Source organism: Ixodes scapularis, unplaced genomic scaffold (assembly GCF_016920785.2).
Source record: "Ixodes scapularis isolate PalLabHiFi unplaced genomic scaffold, ASM1692078v2 PGA_scaffold6__148_contigs__length_123643588, whole genome shotgun sequence".
NCBI lineage: Eukaryota > Metazoa > Arthropoda > Arachnida > Ixodida > Ixodidae > Ixodes > Ixodes scapularis.
Genome location: NW_024609881.1, coordinates 84,640,232 through 84,652,579, shown reverse-complemented (window position 1 = coordinate 84,652,579; position 12,348 = coordinate 84,640,232). Strand labels below are relative to the sequence as shown.

The 12,348-nt window shown below is 44.8% G+C and overlaps 1 protein-coding gene across 1 annotated transcript in view; it reads left to right on the top strand.

The window, feature by feature from the left end:
- Window positions 1-12,117: 12,117 nt before the first annotated feature.
- LOC8028588 (protein singed) overlaps window positions 12,118-12,348 on the top strand; it is a 68,094-nt gene continuing 67,863 nt past the window's right edge. Inside the window, exon 1 of the mRNA XM_029993868.4 lies at window positions 12,118-12,330. The gene's annotated coding sequence lies outside the window, so the exon portion shown is untranslated. The remainder of the gene's footprint in view (window positions 12,331-12,348) is intronic.

Genomic DNA, 12,348 nt, shown 5'->3' with positions numbered 1-12,348 from the left:
CGAGGTAACCAATCAAGAGGTTACTTTGTCACGTGGCATGCAAAGCACGGATGTCGCGGTGACTCGTATTGGAACATGTCTGCACAATGTATTTTGTATGATGTATAAGCAGCGTGACCCCGGCTTTAAGTTACCTCTGTTATTGTATCGTAGAATTTCTGCTCCTTCGTGTTTTGAGTGTAAGCTGACATGCTGCACTGCACTTCTCGCACTTTTGCTGATATGGTTTAACCAAAGTTATTCTGTGCTGCGTAGCAGAATTGAAATTTGATCTGTATATCTTGTTTGATAAACGGAATCAATGTGTTAAAGAAAACAGTAACAATCTTTAAGAGTAAACACTGTTTTATTTGCCATGACACAAGAAAATATTTTGATATGTCTTCATCAAAATAATAATTCTATAACGATGTTCTGGTAGATTTTACGAATAAAAAAAGACTTAGAACGACGCCAGAAATCGGCGTTTCTTGGAAGCTATCACACAAAAAATTTCGTGCTCCAGAGTGACTCATTTTGCCTATCATAAACAACAACAATACAATCGTGCTGGAAAAAAAAAACTTTTTTTAGCGGATAACACAAAAAGAAAAGTACATTCTAAAAAAAAGCCCGTGCGTCTACTTTCCCGCACAACACTTGGAAAGACAATCACCATAACTCTCGGAGGCAGCTCAGCGAATGTAGATGCCGAAACATATGATTATACCAAAAAAATGAGTTGCGACATTAAGCACAACAAGCGTGATGTTTTGCATTGGTTAATGTCACAACTAGGACTGGCTTTTTTGGTCTAATCTTATGTTTCGGCATCGTGATTCGCTGAGCTGCTTCCGTGAGTTACGGTGATTGACTTTCCAAGTGCTGGCTCGGGAAAGTAGATTCCTGTGCTTTTTTTTAGAGCGTAGTTACCCACTTCATAGCATTAAAAACTAATTATTCAGCGTCTCTTGCCATCAGCAGAAGCTCAGAATTTCTGTTGTTTTTGAACGGCCATAAGCGATTTTATGAGCTTCTCCGACATAAACTGAATCGAAACACTTTATTTTCAACGAGCAGACCCTAGAGGAGTCCAAGGGTTTGTCCACATGCCACGGGGTAGGAAAGTCCCGTTATGTAATACACCCATAAGCACATGACTAGTGCCCCCTCCATAGTCGTGCTAGCGCTGAGTTTCACTGACCAGTTTCCAGAAACGATCCCTTTCTCCGAACCGAAGAAAGTCTTGGGTCTTGGAACTTTTTCGTCAGGGGTAACCTCGTCCTGCAAGCAGCAATTCTTAAAAAAAAAAAAAAAAAATTGCGTCAGCGTCAAACTTAGATTTCTATTTTTGCATTCGCTTTTTCACATACCATAGGTGATGAAAGAACTTCTGGCCAATCGAGACCGGAGGATGGTCTTAATGTTCAAGCATGTTGTTGGGTTGTCTCCGCAGAAGGCCCCTTTTACCTCCTCCAGGTTTCCCAGCATGGTGACGATCGTGTTATGGAACCGAAGTTGTGCATCCACCTTTAGCTGAATGAAAGACCATATTGTTTTCCTTTAGATACAGAGGGTGGGAATTAGAATAAAGGTAATGAAGCGCTTTCACCTGTTATCAAGCAGGCGATAGGAAACAAATGCGAAAATAAAGTGCAAACAGTTCAAAGATTCGGAACCCAATCTGTATGCGATGAAATAGCGAGTGACATTAGCTTATGACGCAACTTCTGCTACTATTAATTTTTGGTACGAGAATAGACTGCAGTTTTAATTAATTTACGAGAATCAATTGTTTCTGTATTACCAAGACAAAACGAAAACGCATTTAGAAGTAGATGAACTTTAGAAGCCCCATGTGCTTTGGAAAGCATGGATTGCACTTGCGGCTCGAAGCTGCAGAAGTGATCTAGCTCATGTTTTAGAAAGCAACATAATCAAATAAAAAATTACATTTCTGTAAATATTTCGCCGCAAGCCATTCATTTTTTTTTTTTTTCAGAAGCAGTGCATATGCTAACAGAACGTAAATCGAGCCTACCTACATACCAGAATACAAAAAGTTAATAATTACCGAGTTCGTTGTGAACCGTGTGCGGGTGGCCGCAGTAGGCTCACCACTCAGGGTGGTGCGTTCCACCGTGCAGAGGGTCCCGGTAGAGCTCTTTACACGAGCAATCCGAGCGGAACCCCCGCCTGATTCCCTTCATGTTAACGTTCGTTGCCATTGCCTCACTCTGAAAACAAGATTGTTAATAACGGTCAGTCATTTAACGCCCACAGTCAACGCACTAGCCCTAAAGCGCATAAGAAAGAAAAGAAAAAAAAAAAGCAAACTTCTGTTTATATATTTTTCGCGGATGCACGACACAGAAAAAAAATATTCAGCCAGCTACAGAAAACAAAGAGCATAATAAACATCATAAATAAAATCTCCAAAAACAAAAACATGGTCGGCGCCAAAAAAAAAAAAAAAAAAAAGCCGGTAGCTGTGCCGGCACGACCGTCGAAATATAACGAACAAAACAGTACGCCAAAGGAATACAAAAAAAAAAAAAAAAAAGTACTCCCTGGCCGCCGCTACACCCTTCCCCCAGACGCCGCGACGCCGACGCAACGCGAACACGCGAAGAAAAAAAAAACCTCTATTTCTTCTTTTTGTTTTTTGCTCGTCCAATCCCCCTGCCCTTTTCACAAACATACACACACATTATGGGTTTTTACTCGCCGCCCACTTGAGAAAAAAATGTTCATAATCACTTCAACGCTAACGATGTCTACAACATAACGTTGCAGTGCAAATTGCTGTAATGAATTGTGAAGGCAAACAAACGCAAAATCGCCAACATTGTTTCTGTCAATCAACGCTCTCGGGCGGTCAACCTCAAGCATTTAGAGTGCACACCGAGAAAGAAATCGGCGAGCCAAGCTTACAAACACTGACTGCCCCAGCTAGGGTGCCTTTATGTTGGCTTTGCCTTAGGGAGGGTGATGCCATCCTTTGTAGTACTCGATGCCGACAGTGTACGCTCACGGATAAAATACCAGGAAATGGCCGGTAATAAAATGCCGGCGTAGCACTGCCAAAGTTAGCAGCTCGAGCTGGGAGAAGAACGATCGCGCGTTCGAAATTGAAAAGTAGACAAAAGCGTCGGACAGAAAATGGTCTGATATCACCAGCTTAATACAGACGCGTACACATTGGGACACCCTAACCCGCTAAAAGTGTTTTGTGCGAAAGACAGCCCTGCGGCTCACGGCAGGGCAAACGATTAGCGACGCTTTGTCCTAGCTGAACGAGCAGATCCAGGAAGCGACCGCGTCCGCGGACTACAGCTGAACACTCTCACTCTACATGCAAAGCTCTTGCATCTCACAGCCAGCGTGAAAATATTGATGGCTCGTTATTCCCACCCGCAATGCACCCAAAACAAAAGCGATAATATGACAGGATTACTCACCCGAAGGAAGTCAAACGAGCAGCATGACGCTTGCGACTCTCCGGCAACGACCGTTTCCAGCTCTCCGTGAATTGGCGCGAAGCCTTAGCACCGTCTGAACTCTTTACCGTGGATTAGTGCGCCTGCCCCCCTCCTCCTGAACGAACTACATTGGTCCAGTTAAGAGGGACCGGTCCCCTCTTAATATGAAGGGACACGCGTGAATCTTTTTGTCTGTCTTTCCTGTTCAGAGGGACTAACGAAACGGTTTCCTTGGTCTCTCTTAATATGTTGGTGTCCCTCTAGATGTTGCTATTTTATTTTTCAATTTCCCTCTTAAAAAGGGCTGTCCCCCTGAAAGCATTGCTGTCCCCTCTAAAATCAGAGGGACAGCGTTTTTTATGAGGGACCGGTTTTAGAGTGTACGTGCCCAAGCAATGGCGGACAAACGATGGGGCGGACTAGTTCCACTAAATAAGCTATAGTACGCTTCAGAGAAACGACACTTGGCCATATTGTGGCTTAAAATCATGGCTGCCAGTTATCTGAAGCTCTATCTGAAATCACAGGAAACGCTTTTCCATCCTCCACAAATGTTTAAACAGTTTGAGACAGAGCAAACCAATATTACAAGAGCTTCCTAAGACAGAATATAATGCTGAGGAAGTCGCACTTCTGAATCAAGACGATCGGCAGTTGCGTCTGCTCTGCACAAGCCCCAAAATGGCGGCGCCCACAACAATGTCAGGGAGCGGAATGCCGATACACTAAGCGCAGCTCATTTAGTGGCTCTAGGGCGGACTTCTGAAAAGGGTCTGTCACGGTGTTATTACTACCGATTTTCGCTGCCTATTTAGAGCGACTTCGATTCGTTTCGCTCGGACTATATGACAGATGTAATTGCCTTGGTAAATGCCTGGTTGATTTATCTGGTTTGTTCATTTTGATGGCGTAAGACGGAAAAATTGGCTGCTTAAGGAATTACTTTACGATTTCTCCACACTGGCATGTAAATGAAAAAGAAGTACATTCTGTACTAATTGTATCTGCTAACGAATGATATGGGCCATTTATGTGCCGTAGAATATTTTGTCTGTGATTGCACGGCCGCTCGATCCCTCCCGCATCGCGGGAGTGGGATCGAGCGGACGTGGTGATTGTATGAGCGCCGAGGACAGCGTAAAATTTACATTTTTGCTATGTTCTTTTATGGATATGGTATTGGATGCGATCTGTCGAAGCCCCGGTCGAGTTACCTTTCCGTATGATGTTAAACTTGTTTTATTGCTATGACATGTGCCTTTGTGTATATATCAAAGGCCTCGACACTGACTGTGTTTTTTCTCTGTGATTTCCCCTCTCTCCTTTCAAGATGGGTGCTCTGGTGACTTGGCCGGAAGACACGACGGAGTCTCTGACTCAGTGAGGGCGACGACAAGTTTTGTTTGTTGGTTCGCTTGTTTGTGCTAGGGCCACTCGTAAATTATCTAGCAAAATGCGAAAGGCAGTTTAAAAAAAGAAAAACACCGTATATTTCAGTGTGACTACGTACCCAGGCGAAAAGTTTTAACTGGGACCAGTAGAAATTCTAACGGGTTTCAATAGTAGAAATTCTAAAAGGAGAAACCTCTAACTGGTTTACAGTATAAATCCTAACTGGAACCAGCTCGTCTCAACTATCAACGGGAACATGTTGGTGTTCACCTAGAACTAGCTGAGGGGACAAGTTGCACTACTTTAGTGTTTAGCTCGGATCGGTTGGAGGCCAACTAGCTGCAGCCATTCCCAATATACCCTTTTCAAAATTCAGTCTGGCATATTTTATCACTATCATAATCTCGGTGTATGGCATCTGTGCCAAATGGCGGCCTTCTCGAGGTTGGTGAAGGAAGAAGTTGAAGAAACTACCAAGCCGAGAATAAATTAGGCCTTTACGTTCGAGACATCAGTACAACATGACGTACGAATGGACCTTTCTGGAAACGCCAGCGCCATCTCTGAGCGCTTCGGGGCATCATGGTAACTGTGATGGTGTCGCGCCCTTTGGCCAAGCCGCCAAGTCTAGCCTAGTAGAGCTTTTGAATGCTAGGTGGGGCACGCTACCTACCGCCCGAACTGCAGCACCATTCTTAATTCATTCATGCATTCAGGCGAGCTACCGATCTGCTAACGTTGTTGGGACGAACTGCGTTTCTTTTTATAATTATTGGCGAAGGGAAATGCACCAACTAGGTGGTGAACTGGGCCAGTTGGTTGATGTTATACATCATGTACCAACTAGCTCAACTAAATCCCGTAGCCAAAAAAAAACACGTTGGATGCGTGAGTGACACTTCGCTCTTTTGGCGCTTGACCACCTCGCGTTAACCCATTAACAAAAAAAAAAAAAGAAAAAGAAAAGCGGTGGCCTATTTAGAACTATGGCCCATCCAAACAATGGCAGTGAACAGACGTGCTGTGTTTGAGGGCTTTCCACCTCATCTGGGCAACGCAACGCAGCACAGGCGCTGCAAAGATTGTCGTCTGCTTTACACAGGAACCCAACGCGAACGTAGGCAACGTGGTTCTCGCAGGCGGTACGGCGGTAGCAGCAGACGACGGAGCAGCGGCCCTCGCTGTTCCCATAATGCCTCACGCGCGATGCTTGAGGGCGTGCGCTACTTTCCAGAAAGGTACCTTAGATGCAACGGCTGTGCAAGCGTTTATTTGGGGTGTGGTCCAATCGATTTCTTGACGCACGTTTGGCTCTAAATCTTTTTGATGTAAAAAATTTAATCGCCGCTTTCTACTGATCAGTTCTTATAATGTTCACAGCATTGGAACTGAAACAAATCAGGAAAGAATTATGAAGTGATCAAGGTGCCGATTCTCATCTGCCATTGACGTGTGAAAGCGACGGTGCCCGATGGAATTCATTTCCATGACCGCAATTAAATGAATATGCTTTCCAAACCACCGGTTGGCACTGAATATTGAAAAAGGGTCTATTGAGAGACAACTGGTCTGACCACTCCCACTTGGAGAACCGGGACCACTTCAAGGCCCATCTGGTTGGAGTAATTCCCAGTCGGCTACAGTCGTTTGTGCGCCCAACGTTCAGTCCACAGAAGTCCACCTCGATTCCAAAGTTGCGTGAACATTATTAGCTTAGTGCCTCCTATTTACCATATTTAATAAAACTGACTATCGGTGACTGATATCACCTTGGGGGAGAAATTTGTTTTCACCGCATAAAACATTTTTGAACGGGTTAACAGCCAAACATTTATATAACTGTTTTATTCGCATAAAGGCCTGCTAGATAAGTGTGAAATATGGTTCGGGTTGAGATAACAAGGCGTAGCGTTAACAACAAAAAAGTATATAATAATATTTTTTGTTCCATTACTTTTTACGTGGAGATGTGGAGGAGTTCAAACCTCGTAGATCAGCTGCCTGCTTTGACTTGGCCGCCAGCCTCGTCTAGAGATAGTGACATCCTCCAAGTATCTGCTACCTCATATCCCCAGGTTGATTTCTGCAAGCACTTCCCGCTCCCTCACACTGGAAGTGGATCCGCGTTCGCAAAGCGGTTGCGAACACGGTTGTATAGACGCTTTACACACGCGCCAAATTACAGCCGCCATTGCTGACCTTCTCTTGTCTGACCGAGATGCCGAGATACTGAAACGGTAGTTGACGATCCTCTACAAAGGCCGATGCTTTAGAAAAGGACATAGTTGAATCTAATATGGCAATAACCTGGACTGCTATAGTAATGGTGAAGTGAAATAAATGAAATAAGAGGAAACAAGAACTGAAGGTCAGTTATGGCGGCGTCCATGCACAGCTGCTGCAAAGCGTCTATAAAGATCCAGTGCAATTGCACGCGCACTCGATGCCATCGAGTGCGCGTGCAATTGTACTGGATCTTTATACAACCGCGTTCGCAACCGCTTTGCGAACGCGGATCCGCTTCCAGTGTGAAGGAGCGGTTCTGGAAGAGAGACAAAGAGAAGATCAGCGTAAAGGTACTTGACGCTGAGCACCATCTTTTTTCAAGTAACGGCACCCAACACGCATGACGAAGCATATTTTTGCGGGTGGGTCATATGCCCCAGGACGGATAGATGAGGCACCAACACTCGACTGAGCGAACAGACTCAGTCCTGTAGGTTGCGTTCAAAGTAGCTAATAAAAAAAATAATAACAATTCTGTATTTAACGAGAGACTTGGAACAACTGCTATAAATAAAATATATACAAAAAACAAACCATTTTTTTTTTGTCTCACCCGATTGCATCGTCTCGCCCCTTCCAGAAGAGGAAAAAACAGCCAAATGAGATCTTGTAAAGGTATGTAGGTATTTTGATACGTAGAAAGGACGTAACTGGCGTCGAAAATAATTTAGAAACAAATATTTGATACTTATTTAAAGAAAAAAGGTACACAATATGCGTTGTGTTTGTATATGCTTTAAATCTGTACGTTCTGTTGCATGCGGTGGTTTTATCTTGATCAATGTGACTATATTTTGTGGATGCGATCATTATCGCTCCCATTCGAGTATTTCAGGGTCGAAATGGAGTTCCTATTTCACTTTTTCGTGAACCGTAGGAAAGGGTATAAGCGCGAGCCCCTTGCTCTATACCAGTATACACATATCGGCAGCACAAGCTCTCGTGCGTTAAGCTGCCAACGCTATGCGGTACAACATTAAGGCTGTGTTCCAAAATTTACTCGATCCGACTCCGGAGTAAAGGTTTGGCACCGCGGCGTTTCAAAACTTACTCTCGCGCACTTACTCGATGACGTCAAAACTCGTGCTCCAGAAGCGGGTTGTTTACTCCGGAGTAATTACCCACGCTACCCTCTTCGATGGGCGGGTAACGTCGGATCAAATCGCGTAAATACGTCAAGTAATCTGTTCGCCGTCTGCTCGTCGTCTGCTTTCTCCGCCCACAGCCGTCAAAACTCGTTTGCTCCGTTGGTTTTGGTGGCAGACGTTCAAAATGACAGAGAATGAGGTGCAGCCATTTGTGGTGGTGCATGAGGTGCATGAATTGGCTGCGCACCACATCCGGACTGCACACCTTCGAGGAGAGCTTCTCCGCATCCTCGTCATCGGCGTTGGAGGGAACTCGTGCTCAAGACTGAAAATGTTCAAACGCAGTAGATGATGATAAAGTTTTTTTGTTTTTGTTTTTTTTCCCAGAGGGTGTGTATTGGAGAGGAAAACGCTTGTAAAGCAGTGAAGGCTTCGAAGGTTTCATGTAAATGACCAGTCAAGCCCCCCCCCCCCCCCCCCCCCCCAATTTTTATTTTTATTTGGACATAGTATCAGTCCCCTACGGGACCAAGATAGGGGTGGGATACAAGGATTCACTCGATGGTTATAACCGCCCAACAATCACAGTCTGCGCTGCCCTGCACCCATGTCCCGCTTAGCGGTTTGGAAGTTCTCTCTGTGATTTTTTAATCATCTTCGGGTCAACGCGAACGTAAGTTACATATCACTGTTGAGAAATCACCCCGCGCTGTACCGCTACATCGTGTGGAAGCGATTCGCACAAAACGTAATCGGTGCAAATTACAATGCGTGGAACGTATGCGTTTAGGCCACCTCGGCTATACTTACAGCAAAGTGGAAAGTTGAGCCAGTTGGTTCATGGTTCTTTAAATAATGAAAAGCGCCGGAAAAGGCAAGGACAAAGAAGTGGAACGACACAAGGCCTTGTGTCGTTCCACTTCTTTGTCCTTGTCTTTTTCGGCGCTTTTCATTATTTATACTTACAGCGATCGCGCTGATTAACAAAAAAAAAAAAAAATTCACGTTTAACCGGAAAGAATAAGTAATTTTGATCTGGAAGGTGAGCAAAATGAGCCACCTTTAGAAAACACCCCGTCGTTACAGTCAAAGAAAAACTTCGCAGCGGCTAAATCGTCGTCTCTTCGAGTGCTTTCTCCACGATCAAAAGAGATCGTCTGCTATTTCCCGCAATCTCCGCTATGCATGTTTTCTTTTTGCCGCAGCCCAAGACGAAGCCAGTCCGCGTGGTATTCAGACGATAATCCCCAACGTTGATAATCCCGGCCGTTCCAAAATCGAGTCTCGGATCGTTTACTCGCGATGTCACGTTATATTACCGTTTGGAAACACCGATATGCCTCACGCACGTGCAGCAAGTACGACCGAGTGATCCCGAGCCTGCCAAAGCTGTCGCTCTAGTGAGACTAGGCCATTACAAGTGCCCGCCAACCACTGTTCTGCAAAAGCATACGACACGTGCCAACGCGAGCAAGTACTTCGCCACCATTCGCCTTACGAGGGCCGCATATTTCAGTGCTGCGCCGCCATTTGGTTCCGAAGGCTGCACGGTAATAGCGCATTTGACGATACTCTTAGTATAGAGCCACTAAATGAGCTGCGCTTAGAGTATCGGCGCCAGGGTGTAAGATAGACAGGTGGGGAAACGAGAGCCAAATGAGCGACCTGATTGTGTCCCCCTCGGTTTTCTCTTTTTCTGTGGCGCCATCTATGTGGAGCACCGCGAACTCTCACTCCGGTTGGGCGACCGGCGGCGATCGGCTAACCTGACGGAGATGGTTTCTCGTGTATTTTCAATGGAGGATTGTTGTGCTCTCGGTTTATTTTGCGCACTCTCCCCATAGAGTTCCACGCAAATCCAATTCCGATTTTTTTTCCTCTCGCCGCAGCGCCATCTGTCGCAAATCGGGGGTACCCGCAAGCAGACGAGTGCACAATCCGGTCACGGCGCTGCGGTAGGCTTCTATGGTCCGTTTCCCCAACTGTCTATCTTACACCCTGATCGGCACTCCGTTCCCCGACATTGTTGTTGGTGCCACCATTTTGGTGCTTGTGCAGAGCCTGCAGAGCAGACGCAACGGCCAATCGGCATGATTTCAAAGTGCGACTTCCTCAGCATTAGATTCGGTGTTCAGATAAAGCTTCAATTAACTGGCAACCATGATTTTAAGCCACAATATGACCAAGTGTCGTTACTCCGAAGCGTAGCTTATTTAGTGGCACTAACTTTTAGTACAAACATGTCAAGGGGCTTCAGGCGGGACATCTGAAAAACCTCCATGCCTTTCTTATACTGAGTAAATATTACAACACACGTAACCCCCATCTGCTCGCTATTTCCGTGTGTTCATTGCTGATTATAAGAAAGAAAAAAAACTCAGTTCTTTGATGTTGTTGTTGTCTTAATTTTTTTTAATGCATTGCCACAATTCATCGTTATAGTTTACCTATTTGCAAACTTTGATTTATTACTTCCATAAATTCATGTCTCGGTGAAGTGTGGCTAAAGGCTACATACTCCAGGTTCACTCTTTCCCGCAAGCTATTTGTTATGTCGAAATTCGCGATAGCTATTGAGAAAACGACACATGAAGGAGAAGGCAAAATCAACGTTCAGATTTCCCCGCACTTTCCTGTGGCGTGTAAAACTTGTCACGTGTAAAACTTACAGGTCAAACAAAATAAAATATCTCGAGTTTTCTTTTTTTTTCTGCAGGAATGAATTTTTGCAGCATTTATTTCAGACTATAAAGCTTTTTTATGACTAGCTGGGAACACGTTATACTTTTTCGGTGTTGCCCGTGAAGCCTCTTACTTGGGTTACTGGCTCAACTGTGCCTACAGATGTGATGAATTAAATTGGAGGCAATTCCGCGGTTATGAAACTTTCGCCGAAGCTACCCTTCGAACCTTTGCGGCCTTCGAGAAAGAGAGCCACAAGACCCCTTGAAAACAAAATATTCCACATCAGACGACTTTTTTCAGTCATCCGAACATGGAGCAAAAGGGTCAGCTGAAACACGGAAATTCATCGCTTCGCTCGAATCCAAAGGTATGCATCACTCCCAAACGTCTACGACGTTGTGCTCACGTTTATATATAGCGGTCATTTTTGAAGACCATAAAATTTCGGTGACGTGGTTTGAATTTCACTCGATAATTGTTGCGAATAAATGTTTTTGGCATATGCATTTCGAAAGTCAGCACCCCTGCCCTGTCGGAGTATAATCTCTTGTGTTACATTTAATTTGTATAGCAGTGGTAACCAGTATATTGTGAAAAAGAACCTCAAATATAACCGCATCTTGAGGTTTCGTTTTTGAACTCCTGTGCTGTGTTAGTCCCAAACGCAGTAAACATCAATCTTAGTAAAAGCAAACCGTGGCGATAAATAAACGTTATTGTATTTTAGTTCAATTACTTCAAAGTTATATTTTAAGTAAATAATGTAAGACGGAGATTCACTATTTGTAATAAACGGAAAAAGAACAGCGAGAATCTAAAATCGAAACTTAACTAGTTTCGTTTAGCACCACAGCGCGGCGCAGTGAATGTTAGTTCACAAAGCAACCGAGAAGCGGCAGCACCTTCCCGGTGCACTGTCGTCTGCTCGGTTTTCTTTCCAAATCCACTTCAATTGATCGAATTAACGAATTAGAGCATGCCGACTGCAAAAACAAAGCACATTGGAAGAGTGATAAACCCGCTCAAACAACTCGAAGATTGACGGTAAACCAAAAACGCCGCAAAAACCTCCGAAAGATAAATCAACCCGCGAGCACACCGCCATCCAGACGAGCGTTTTCTTTCTTGATGTTGTTAAACCCCCGCCTTCCTATTGGACGACCACCGTCACGTGACCCTCCTCCAAAGCGGCCATTGTTCGGCAAAGCATAGCGGGCGCTAGACAAGCTAGGCTGCCGGCCAGTCCTCCTCATCGCCACATTCGCCTGTCCTGGAATGGCTTTTGCTGTGGTCTCCTGCTGAACGTTCGTGTGCGAAGTTACGGTGCAAAAAAAAGAAGAAAAAAGAAAGGAAGAAAAGACGCTTCGTTCGCGTCATCTCATCTCCGTGGACGTTATTTCTGTGCGCAAGCGACAAAGGTAAGCACACCTTGATAT